This window comes from Cyanistes caeruleus, unplaced genomic scaffold (genome assembly GCF_971803275.1).
Source record: "Cyanistes caeruleus unplaced genomic scaffold, bCyaCae1.hap1.1 HAP1_SUPER_34, whole genome shotgun sequence".
Lineage (NCBI taxonomy): Eukaryota > Metazoa > Chordata > Aves > Passeriformes > Paridae > Cyanistes > Cyanistes caeruleus.
In genome coordinates this window covers 1,988,584-2,001,253 of record NW_028256296.1, presented here as the reverse complement: position 1 = coordinate 2,001,253, position 12,670 = coordinate 1,988,584, and the positions used below count along the sequence as shown (strand labels likewise).

General features: G+C 50.0%; 1 pseudogene; it reads right to left on the bottom strand.

Annotated features, from left to right (window-relative positions):
- Nucleotides 1-822: 822 nt before the first annotated feature.
- LOC147645206 (uncharacterized) lies at nucleotides 823-5,460 on the bottom strand (annotated as a pseudogene).
- Between the last annotated feature and the right edge of the window lie 7,210 nt (nucleotides 5,461-12,670).

Sequence of the window (12,670 nt, the reverse complement as noted above, 5' to 3'; positions counted from 1 at the left end):
AGGAGGAGGAGGAGTAGGAGGAGTTGGAGGAGGAGGAGGCGAAGGATGAGGATGAGGCCGAGAATGAAGAGAAGGAGGATGAGGAGAAAAGGTAGGAGGAGGATGAGGAGGAGGAGGAGGAGGAGGAGGGGAACCAAGAGGAGGAGGATGTGGAGGAGTACAAGGAGGGAGGAGGAGGTGGAGGAGGACGAGCAGGGGCAGAGGAGGAGGACGAAGATGAGGACGAGGAGGAGGATGAGGAGGAAGATGAGGAGGAGGAGGACGAAGAGGAGGAGGAGGAGGAGGAGGACGAGAAAGAGGAGGAGGAGGAGGAGGACGAAGAGGAGGACTAGGAGGACGAGGATGAGGAGGAGGAGGAGGAGGATTTCCGCGGCGACGGAAAGCCTGGTGCAGTGCGACTCCTCTAGACACAGCCTTGAGAAAGGCTGGCCCGAAGCGCATGTGGGCAGCTTCGAGCAGTTGAGTGATTCCAGGTCAGCTCAGTAATTATAGAGTGATTTCAGCTCAGCTCAGGGCAACTCGGCTCAGCGGCGGCGGGCAGGCGACACAGGAAGCAGGGACGAGAATGCTGGTCCAGCGTTCCACCGAGGCACAAGCCTTTATTCAGGCAGAGCTTCGGCAAAGGGTACCGGCAACAGCGAATCCACTCGAACTGGGGGAAAGGCCGGAGTATTTATGGGGAAGGAGAGGTGCTGGGGGGGGAGCCCGAGATACCTGTACCGGGGTTGGACAGCAGGGGAGAACACCAGTGAAACACAACAGTTTAACATATCTGACTCAAAGAGCCCTGGGAGCGACACACTGTGTCTGTCTTACAGAGAAGTGTCTCCTCCCCACGGGAGAGCCAGGATCTCGGGCCCAGTGGGCTCCTGCTCACCCACAACTCCCTTCTTTACTTATTAAAAAGGCATCTCCTAGAGAGTTAGCTGATAGCTTCCTAAAATATGAAAACATACTTAGGAAGATAATAACAATCAAGAAAACTCAAAAAATGTTCTTGAGGATGGAGGCAACCCATCTCTCGAGTCCCCAGCTCACAAAAAGGTCTTCAAGCCACTGGGGCTCTTTTTCATTCTGGAGTTTTTGGACTGCCTGTTGGAGTCTCTGGATGCGGGCGTGGATGCCTTCACTGGGGCTGGAGAGGTTAAAGCAGCACAAACCATCTGATTCCTCGCAGCCGTGTCCATGGGCCAGGAGTAGAAAGTCTATGGCAGCTTGGTTTTGTAGCGTGGCATGCCTAACAGTCTCTTCGTCTGTCAAGAGGTCACTCAGGACAGAGGAGGTCCAGTTGGCCTGCTTACCATGCCAACACTCCAGGTGAGAAGGCTCACCAAGGGCTTTAGCAGCAGCTGCACACTGGAAAAATGCTGACATCACCACCCTCTTCGTGTAGGACCGATCTTTAATTTGGCTATCACAATTTTCATCTAATTGGGCGAGATCTTTTGGTGGGCCAATTCATTCTTTTTCAGCCAATCATGTATTAGAGTTGAATTTGGAGTGAGGATGGTAAGCTGTCCAAATGTGCAAGGACCTCCCCGGAGTCGGGAAGGGATTCCTGCCCACACTCTATCCCCACAGATCAAGAACACTCCCCGGGGCAGCACTCTGGGATAGTGAGAGGAGGTGGATCGTGTGCTGCTGGTGTAATTGCACCATTTGGACTGACTGTAAATTTTACTGTTGGGACTCACATTTTTCCTTGATTTAATTGCCTTTTGGTATTTCGAGGCAGGCCATGCATTGGCTACTGGGTGATAATTAAAATTTATGCAATAGCTTTGGAGGATCCCAAAAGCTCTAATTCCTGGGGTTCCTCTGGTGCATGGGGCAAGATCTTTGTCCACTCATCCCAGGTGTCTACTGGGTTGGGTTCTTTCCATGTGAAAGGATATTTATGGGGCTTTAAAGAAATCTCTACCAGGCAGGATGACAGAGGGTTGGTGGCGCTGCCCATGGACAAGCACATGTGTTCTTGTTGGAGCGTCTTTGTGAGGGTGATCCACACATACTCCTGGGGCTGTGCTACTAGCCAGGCATCCACAGCTGATGTTTTCAGGAGCATCCAGATAAGCAGGAACATCAGGAACTCAAGGATGGTTTTGCTCTCCATTTCTAAAATAGGACATAAACGATTAGCTCTGATTTTTGGAGGGGGGGGGGAAGCTATTTTCTTTCTCCCTTTCCTCTCCTGTCTCCCCCCTCTTTAAAAAAAAAACCAAGAAAACAAAAAAAACGAAACAATTATAGGCGAGATTATTCTGTGTACTGGGGACACATGACCCGACACCAGCAGCAGCACAGAGGTGCACTTTGCTGCAAACTAACAATTTGGGCTAGGCAATGAGGGCAAGAAGGGGAAGGGGGAGGGAGTTAAGAAGACTTGTGTACTGTCACGGTGTCAGGCGTGACGTTGGCAGTTGTCTCGTTGTGGCCCTGGCAGCAGGACAGTTTGGCCTCTGTCTGGTTGTTGGTCTGGTGGCAGGTCAGTTCGGTAGACTCCGACGACGTCTCCGTTTCCAGGCTGCAGTGGGCTGCTGTTTTTCTGGACCTGTGTGGGTCTCAGGAGACTTTGAAAGTTCTGAATCTGGTGCAGGGTTTGTAGGGCCTAAATAAGGTTTCACATTTTTCCCTGGGAGCCACTTAGGTCCTGATGGTGTGGACACACATGCGTACCCTCTCCCCCAGGTAATCAGTGGGAAAGGTCCCGATGTCAGTTGTGATTCAGGATCCTTGATCAGCACTGGCGGCTGCTCTGTGAGTTTGGCATGAGTTGAGTTAGAGAAGTGCCGAATTACAGGGCGGTCAGGCTCTGTAGGCGAACAATTTAGAAAGTTCATGACATACAGAGCTTTACAGAGCCTCTCAATGGGGGGAATGATTTCTGTTCCTCCCCGCTGGTGATCAAGGACTCTTTTTAGGTTTTGGTGGGTTCTCTCTACTATTGATTGCCCTGTGGGGGAATGAGGAATGCCCGTGGTGTGTTTCACCCCCCACTCATTGAAAAAGTCTCTTAATTTGTGAGAGGTGTAAGCAGGTCCATTGTCTGTTTTAATTTGTTCTGGGACTCCCAGGGTTGCAAAAGCAAGGAGAAAATGTCGGATGGTGCGCTTGGCATTTTCTCCTGCATGGGCTGAGGCAAACACTGCACCAGAGAAGGTGTCTACGGAGACATGTACGTATTTGACTCTCCCGAAGGACGGGACGTGAGTGACATCAGTTTGCCATATCTGGCAGCTGTTCAGTCCTCAGGGGTTAACCCCGGAGTTAACGACCGGTATTTGGAACGATTGGCAATTGGTGGCAACTATTGCTCTAGCCTGGTCTCTGGGTAGTCTGAACATTCTCATCAGTGCAGGCACGTTCTGGTGGAAGAACTGGTGGGACAATTTCACTTCTGCGAAAATGTCAGGGACATTGGCTGCTCCAGCAGGCATGGCTAAGGCGTCTGCCCTCCTGTTTCCTTTGGCAATGGCACCTGGGAGGTCAGAATGTGCCCTCACATGCATGACATAGTAAGGTTGCTTTCTGTGGGAGATAAGATATACTAATTCAGAAAGCAATTTGTATAAATTTGGGTTAGAGACCTCTTTTAGAAACGCATGTTCTGCTCTCATAGCTATTCCAGCCACATAAGCCGAATCAGTCACCAGATTGAAAGGTTCTTGGAATTTCTCAAAAGCTCTGACAACGGCTGCTAACTCAGCAATCTGTGGTGATCCTTCGACCACTTGGACATCAGACTCCCATTTCTGTGTCCTGGGGTCCTTCCAAGTCATGACTGACTTGTGGAACTTCCCTGAGCCATCTGTGAAAACCGTCAGGGCCTGGAGCGGTGTTTTGCTCTGTAATGATTTGGGGACCAAATTAAATGTGGTTTTGAAAAGTCTGTGGCCAGGTGGGTGTATAGAAATTTGGCCTGAATAGCTATCGAGAGCAAACTGAAGGCTCTCATTGGTTTGGAGCAAAGGCTCCAAACTTCCAGTTGCCAATGGGAGGAAGATGAAGGTGAACTCACAGGCTGCAAGAGTGTGGAGGCAGACTCTAGCTCTTTTAATGAGTTCAGCCATGATTTCCTGTGGGGTGGTAATAGTTTTAGTGGGCTAGTTATGTGTAAAAATCCACTTGATGATAAGGAGAGGATCCTTCAATGCCGTGTCCCATTGGAAAATGAGCGCGTGTAAGCGTGGGGCCTTACCCAGGATAACCAGCTGGAAGGGCAGGCTGGGCTCATAGCAGTGGGCTTGCCGTGAAGACAGGGCCTCCTGGACCTTGGTGATGGATTCCCGGGCCTCCAGCGTGAGGGAGCGTGGTGAATCGAGGTCCTCGCTGCCGTGGAGCAGGTTGAAGAGGGGTGCAAGGACTTCTGTTGTTACCCCAAGCAGAGGGCGTACCCAGTTGATGGACCCGCAGAGCTGATGTAGGTCCCGCAGGGTCTTGGGGTCGTCTTTGATGGTCAGCTGCTGGGACACGATGGTCTGCTCGCGGATCCAGAGTCCCAGGTAGGTCCAAGGGCAGGTGTGCTGGATCTTGTCCTCACAGATCTCAAATCCAGCGTCCTCATTTGTCTGCATAGTTTTTTGTAAAGTCCGGTGCAGATAGTCATCGTCAGCAGCACAAACCAGGATGTCATCCATGTAGGGGAGGATGACAGCATCTGGGAACAGAGTCCTCACAGGTGACAGGATGTGGGCCACGTACCATTGGCAGATGGTAGGGGAATTTTTCATCCCCTGAGGAAGGACCAGCCAATGGTATCTTTTTAAAGGTGCTTGTCTGTTTGGAGAGGGAACCGAGAATGCAAATCTGGGAGCATCCTGAGGATGGAGTGGTATGTTGAAAAAACAGTCCTTCATGTCAATGACAACCAGCTTCCAATCCCGGGGGGAGCATTGAAGGGGAGGGCATACCGGGCTGAAGGGGTCCCATGTCCTCAATGACTTCGTTGATCTTTGGGAGGTCCTGAAGGACCTCCTTGCCTGTCCTTGCCTGGTTTGCGTAGGACAAAGACAGGGGAGTTCCAAGGGCTGTTGGACTCAGTGATGCGGCCCTTGGCAAGCTGCTTTTCCACAAGGGCTTCCAGTGCGCGCAGTTTGGTCTCAGATAGGGGCCACTCATCAACCCACACTGGATGGTGCTGTTTCCAGGTGAGTTGGGGGATGGTAGGCGTGGCGTGCTTCTCAGTGACCCTGACTAAAAATCCCTGCTGGGAATCCACAGAGAAGCCCCACATTGGGACAGGAGATCCCATCCCCGGAGGGTGATTGGTGCTCTCACCACAAATGGCCTGATGGCTGCCATTTGTCCCTCAGGTCCTTCGATAACAATATTCCGTTTGCTCCTCACGGAAGCTGTCATCCCTCCAATTCCTGAAATCATGCCTGCTACAGGTTGTAATTCCCAATTGTCTGGCCACTCGGAGCAGGCGATGATGGTAACATCTGCTCCAGTGTCTATCATTCCTGGGCACTGAATCCTTTCCCCATAACAAAACAGGCTGCAGTCCACAATGGGTTTGCAGGAGCCCACAACCTGTGTCCACATAGCACTGGGGTTGAGGGGAACATGATCTGGGCAGTCACTAGGAAGTAAAAAGGCCTGTGCCACAGGAGTCTGTTCTTTTAAATAATAAGGAGGGTCTATGCGGGTCAGAGAGATGGAAATTTCATCTCCAGGGTATATAGTCTGGACCTCAGGAACAGTATGAATTTGTTCTGGACAGTTGGTAGGATCCCCAAGTATTAAGATGTTAGAGGGACCGCCTGGTGGTCCACGTTTCCCTGTGGGGACTTCGTAAACACAGTCACCCTTCATATGTAGAGTGTCTAGCTACCAGTTGATGCCGGGTTTGCATCTGAAGCGCTCCACCTTCTGGGCTTGATATCGGGGTACCCGTGGAGGCAGGATGGTGGGTTTGGCAGGAGGGGTGGAGCGGTGCGGCATTTGATTTGATGTCGAAGCGCGGGGCCGTTCCGCGCTCTGCTTGAAGTTTCCCGAATGCCAGTTCTGTCTGGGGAACCGTTGGTGGGCTGGAGGTTGTATAGAATATCTCTGTGGACAGTCTTTGAAAAAATGTCCAGGCTCACCACAATTAAAACAACAATTTCTATTGGGGTCTGCAGCATAAGCTCCAGATATCGCCTCTGCCACTCCTTTAGCCACTGCAAGTGCCACTGTATTCTCACTTAAGGCAGAGGAGTGCTTGGTGCAAGCTTCAACCATCTGATCTATGGTTGGTTCTGGGTCCAGTGGGAGGGCTCGCAAAACAGCTTTGCACTCTTGATTAGCATTGGCCATTGCTATTTTTACTAATAATTCCTTTTGCGCCTGTGGACTCTCTATCTGCTTTTCAATGGCCACTTTTAACTTATCAATATATTTGATAAAAGACTCAGTTGCCCCTTGCTTAATATTGGTGAAGCACTGTGTTGGCACTTTATCATCAGGGGTGGTAAAAAGAGGTATCTTAGCAGCATTAGCTGTATCCTGTAAAGCTGCTTCAGGCAGGTCCCGGGCCTGATGTCGGGGCTTCTGGAAATCTCCTTCTCCTGCTAATTGTTCTAAAGTAAAATTAGGTCTGTTAGCATCTTTAGCATAAACATCTGATAACTGCTTTAAATGTTTTTTCCACTGCCTCTCCCACAACATGTATTCTGCTGGAGAGAGAAGGCAGTTCATAATATTTTTGATGTCATGGGGGACCATGACGTGGGCAGAGAAGGAGGCTTCCAGCATGTGTTTAAAAAAATGTGAACTCCTGCCATGTTCCTCTGCAGCTTTGCAAAGTTCCTGCAGTTCCCTATAATGAAGGGACTCCCATACAGCAACTTGTGCCCCTGTCCTGTCTCTCCTCATTATTACAGGAAAGGCAAGTATTTTCCGGGACAGAGCTGAGTTCCCTGCCCGTGTGGCTTCCCTCTGCACCTCAGCCCAGGGGTCTTCATACTCAGAGTCTGAATAAGAAGATTCACTGCTCTCATCTCCTAGTGGAGATGGGGCGTGCTTGCTGGCAGCACGGTGCCGGCTCGGCTGCCTAGAGCTGGCCCTTTTGTGGCTGCGGGGGGAGGCCGGGGTGGCCCCGCTCCAGCCGGAGCCGTCCCGACCTCCGGGGCACAGGGTCCCTGGAGCGGGCGCGCCGCTGGGGACGGGGCCCCGGCACAAAGGGACAGGAGCGGAGCCCGCGATGGGGAGGGGTTCCCGATGGATGGGGCGGGGCCCGACGCGGTTACACCCAACGACACAGTGTGGGGGGAGGGGCAGCAGGACGCGGCCGGAAGAGAAGGGGTGAAGGCGGGAAATCCGGGGTGGGACTAGGACAAAATGGTGTGGCCGGCCACGCGGCCAGCGCCTGCTGTGCTAACGCTAGGAACTGGGGGGGACACAACTGGGTGTGAAGGCATAGGAGAGAGGGTAGAGGAAGGACCCAGGGCGGCATGGCCACTGCTGCCCTGGCACGGGCAGAGAGACGGTGGGGGGGTGTCAGAGAGATGGCAGCAGCTCTGTGCCTGGGGGCAACGTCCATCCCCCGACTGACTCTCAGATAGGGAAAGGGGTTCGGGGACACCTGGAGGGGCTGACGGGGTTGGGGGGTTTAACTGGGGACCCAAAACTCCCTCTTCTTTTTTTCCCTCTTTTTCCAATGAGAAAATAATATTTTGAAACACAGGAAAAAACTTTGCAACAGAAAAATCCCCCTTAGCTTGAACTGTATATAACTTTCTTCCCACATTATCCCAAAAAATTCCTGATTTTGCAGAGTCCTAATTAATCCTAAAATGTTTAAAAACCCAATGAATAAATCTTTTTAAATCCCCTTTAGAAAACTTAAAATTTCCTGCTTTTAGGGTAGTTACAACTTGGATATAAAAGTCCCTCTCAGGTGGGGTCAGTCTCCGTACAGAGGACTCATTCCCCATCCTTTTTCACTCCCCACCCAGTAGTAAAACAGCAAAGAAAAAGAAAAAAAATAAGAAGCCCGAAAAAAAAAAAACTTTCACGGGATACACTTACAATTTCTCTTCGGCAGATGCTGGCGGGCAAAAAAAAAGCTGCTGGGTAGGTGGTCACCTGGGGGCCAGTCCTCAGGGGCTTTCCTTGCCCCAGATGGTCAGACGAGGGTCCCGGCCGCAGTCTCTTGGATCGCTCCAACGGCGGCTCGCCTCACAGCTAAAACTGTGAGCGGACGCTTCTTCAGGGCTTCTTCAAAGCTCCGCGGTCGGGTCACCACTTGCCGCGGCGACGGAAAGCCTGGTGCAGTGCGACTCCTCTAGACACAGCCTTGAGAAAGGCTGGCCCGAAGCGCATGTGGGCAGCTTCGAGCAGTTGAGTGATTCCAGGTCAGCTCAGTAATTATAGAGTGATTTCAGCTCAGCTCAGGGCAACTCGGCTCAGCGGCGGCGGGCAGGCGACACAGGAAGCAGGGACGAGAATGCTGGTCCAGCGTTCCACCGAGGCACAAGCCTTTATTCAGGCAGAGCTTCGGCAAAGGGTACCGGCAACAGCGAATCCACTCGAACTGGGGAAAGGCCGGAGTATTTATGGGGAAGGAGAGGTGCTGGGGGGGGAGCCCGAGATACCTGTATCGGGGTTGGACAGCAGGGGAGAACACCAGTGAAACACAACAGTTTAACATATCTGACTCAAAGAGCCCTGGGAGCGACACACTGTGTCTGTCTTACAGAGAAGTGTCTCCTCCCCACGGGAGAGCCAGGATCTCGGGCCCAGTGGGCTCCTCCGCACCCACAGACGAGGAGAAGGATGAGGAGGAGGACGAGGACGAGGAGGAGGACGAGGACGAGGAGGAGGACGAGGCGGACGAGGAGGAGGAGGAGGAGGAGGAGCGGCAGCAAGTAACAGGAGGAGAAGAGCAGAGGAGGAACCAAGCGGCTCCAGCCATCCCTGAACTCGTAGCCTCCTGGGACCATCGCACCCCATCCCGCCGGTGCCCAAGAAGGGGGAGCTCGCCTCGAATACCCCGGGGGTCCCTGGGTTTGGAGTTTATGTTTGGGGAGATATTTGGGGATCGCAGGGCTCCAGAGCCAAGCCACAGATGCCCCTCGGATGGACACCGGGGATCCCCGGGAGGTGTTTTTGGGGGGTCCCGGTGGCAGTGGTGGCAGAGCCCCAGTGGGGCCAGGAGGATGCAGGTCACCTACATGGCGGGGGTTGGGCTTCCCGGGCCGGGCCACCTTGAGCTCTGCCGGAGCAATGTGGGGACCGGGCTGGAGTGGCAGGGGCGGGGGGACCCCGGTTTTGGAGAGCCCTGGCAGAGCTGCGGCTTCCCTGAGCGGGACCCCAGAGAGAAGAGAGCCCCAGAGCCGCAAAGCGGGGACCCTGAGAGGGGGGAATCCCTGGGATTGCTGGGACCCTGGGGGGATGCTGGGGCTGGAGGGGTGGCCTGGCTGGGAAAGGGGTTCGGGACTCCTGGTGCCGGCAGTGGGTGCTCCCAGCGCGAGCCCAGTTGCTCACCCTGTGTGACTTCAGTTTCCTCGGCACCCCAGGATGATCCCAGTCATTCCCAGTCATTCTCTATTAGGGTACAATTTGTCTCCATTTTTCCCAAATGTTATCTCCTTTTTTTTCCCATTTTTGCTCCATTTCCCCCCAATTTTATCCCATTTTTCCTCCCATTTTTCTCTTTTCCCCCATTTTTTCTAGTTTTACCCAACTTTTCCCCATTTTTCCTCCCATTTCCATCCTATTTTTCCCCATTTCCCTCTATCTTCCCCATTTAATTATTCAAAAAAATAATATTTGGGCGGGGGGGAGAATTTGAAATTTTAGGGGGGAAAAAGGGTGTTTTGGGGACAGAATTCCATGGATTTGAATCACAGATTTCCCATGATTTTTCCATGATTTTTTCATGATTTCTAGCCAGAAGGAGGTGTGGGATTCATCTGAACATTCTGGAAGCTGGAAGAGGATCAGGCCATCTACTTTCCCAAAAATCTGGACCAGCTCATCTGCAATTCTACCCTTCCCCACTCCCTGGATTCGCAGGTCTGGAAATACTTTTATGACCTCCAAGGTAGGCAATTCCCAAAATTCCATGGAAAAATGGGATTGGGGGATTTCATCCTGTTTTTTTCCTAATTTTTCCCAGTTTTTTCCAGGTTTTTTTCCCCATTTTTTCCTACTTTTTCCTAATTTTTCCAGATTATTTTCCTCTTTCTTTTCCTCACTTTGTCCCTGATTTTTTCCCATTTTTCCCAATAATTGTCCCATTTTTTTCTCTTTTTTTCCCCCATTTTTTCTCGATTTTCCCCCTGATTTTTCCCCACTTTTTTCATTATTTTTTCTGATATTCTTCCTGATTTTTTCAAGTTTTATTCCCTTTTTCTTTTCCTGTTTTTTCCCTCATTTTTCACAACTTTTTTTCACGTCTTTTTCACATTTTTTTTTCTGATTTGTCCCAATTTCCCTCTTTTTTCCCTAATTTTTCCTGACTTTTTCCTGTTTGTTTCTGAAATATTTCCTCGCTTTTTCCCTTTTTTTTTTTTCCATTTTTCCAAGGTTTTTTCCCCCCACTTTCTTTTCCTCATTTTTTCCTTTATTTTTTTCCTTGATTTTTCCTAATTTTTTCCTGGTCTTCTTCCTCTTTCTTTTCCTGATCTTTCCCTGTTTTTCCCAATTTTTCCCCCCATTTTTTTTCCTGATTTTCCCCTATTTTTTTTCCTGATTTTTCCTTCTTCTTTTCCCAGTTTTTCCCTGGTGTCATAGGGTGACTTTACCTTTAAGATAGCTTTGGGAGCTAAGGAAGTTGAAGCTGCTGGTGGCAGTCTTTTCTCCTGACCAATTATTGGTCATTTCTGAGAACTGGAGGCGGTTTTAACCATTGAGAAGTGAGATCAACTTGTGAACACCACCTTAAGATGTAAAGCCAGGGCTCTCTTTTGTTCTCTTTGGTTTCTGAGAAGGTAACAGGGCTCTGTCTCGGCCTCCTCTCCCCCTCCAGGCCGGACAAGGCTGCAGAGGGCGGGGGGTGGGGGGGACAAATGGAGCCGGCCGGCCTGACTGGATTTGCAGTTTCTGCTGCTGAACTGAAACCTGACACCATGAACATCTGCAGCTTTCCCAGACTTTAACTCTTTTACTACCTGGATGAGACTTGCAGATTACTCCTTTTTCCCAGAGAGAGAGAGAGAGAGAGAGAGAGAGAGAGAGAGACAATCAACATGAAAAAGACACCAAAAAAACATCAAACACCATGAAGAAAAGAATTAAGTTTTAAATGGAGAAGAGAGAATAAGGAGATGCTTTATAAGCTGAAATATTTTTCTGTTAAAGCTATGGAGGTGGACAATAGTGTTCTGAAAAAACTCCTTTAATTTATGACAGAGTATATTGGGAGGAATGGAATGTTTAAAGTGTGGATTTTGAGCAAAAGGTGGAGTAATTGTGGTACAGTGAGGTGCTGGAAAAGAGGGGAGAGAAGTAATAGTTGAAGATTTGGGGCCGTTGTATAGGCAAAGCAAAAACTTGTTTCCAGAGAAGCTCACAGAGACAGATTGAAGAGTTCGGCGGGAGAAATGCAGCACTCAATATGAATGATCAGCAAGTCTCATTTATTGGTAACTCTAAAACCACTTATATAGCATCAATAATTAGGCTCATACATAGTGCAAAAACAAACTCGTTATTGGATATTTCATTTAAGGTCAACTCCACCTAATTCCACATTCCTGTGATCGCTCATCTATGCTGAATTCACATTCTTCTGATCACAGTGTCCTGTTCTCAGTTAACAGTTATCACTAAGTCTTGGGGAGGATGCAACAGGGAAACCTTATGAATGTGATTGTTTGGCACTAGATTCTGAAAATATGAAAGCTAGAATCAAAGTAGAAATGAAAGCCTGCTTTGAGTCCTAGGATACTGAGTACTGGTTAACCAAAGAACAATAGCCTAGCCAGCTAGAGGAGAATCCCTGTTGATAAAACAATGTCCTTCTGCTGACAGAAAGTCCAAAGGTAAAGAAGCAAGGAAAGAACTTGTAAAGTTTTGTAGAATCTAAAATGCACCACTGTATGTTAATATAGGGAAGCGCATAGACTGTATGTAAATTCTTTAGTGGGTGTGTCTCATTGGTTACTAAGAATTAGAATATTCACTACAGGAAAGCATATATTGGATTGTAACAAGAACTCCGTTCTCTTAGCTCTTAGCTCTTACCTTTTCTCTCCTACCTCTGAACCCCCCCTCTCCCTTACCTCTTACCCCTTTACCCCTCTCCCCCACTCTTAACTCTCAGCCCCCTCTCCCTGCTCCTACCCCTCTCGTCCTCCCTGCTCTCTCCTCTGGTTTTTCCCACTTTCTCTCTGTTGCTCTTACTCCCTCCCTCCCTCCCTCCCCTCTTCCAACCTCACCTCTCCTGCTCTGCAGGCTCTCCCTCCTCCCCCTGACCACGTGGATGCCGAGGCTGGTGGCGGACACGGGTCTCCCCTCTTTTTACCCTTATAATAAATTGCTTATACTTGAACAGCTTGACCCTGGAGAAGTCTCTCACCGTGAGCGAGCATTTTTACACAGCAATAACTAAGGTCTTCCTGACCTTGCAACTAACTGTACTCTATTGTCTAATTCTTTCTCAGCTAACTGCTGCATGGGAACATGACCTTTGCTAGCTAACCATTCCTCTATAATTCCCGTTTTCTTTTTGTACTAACAAAAC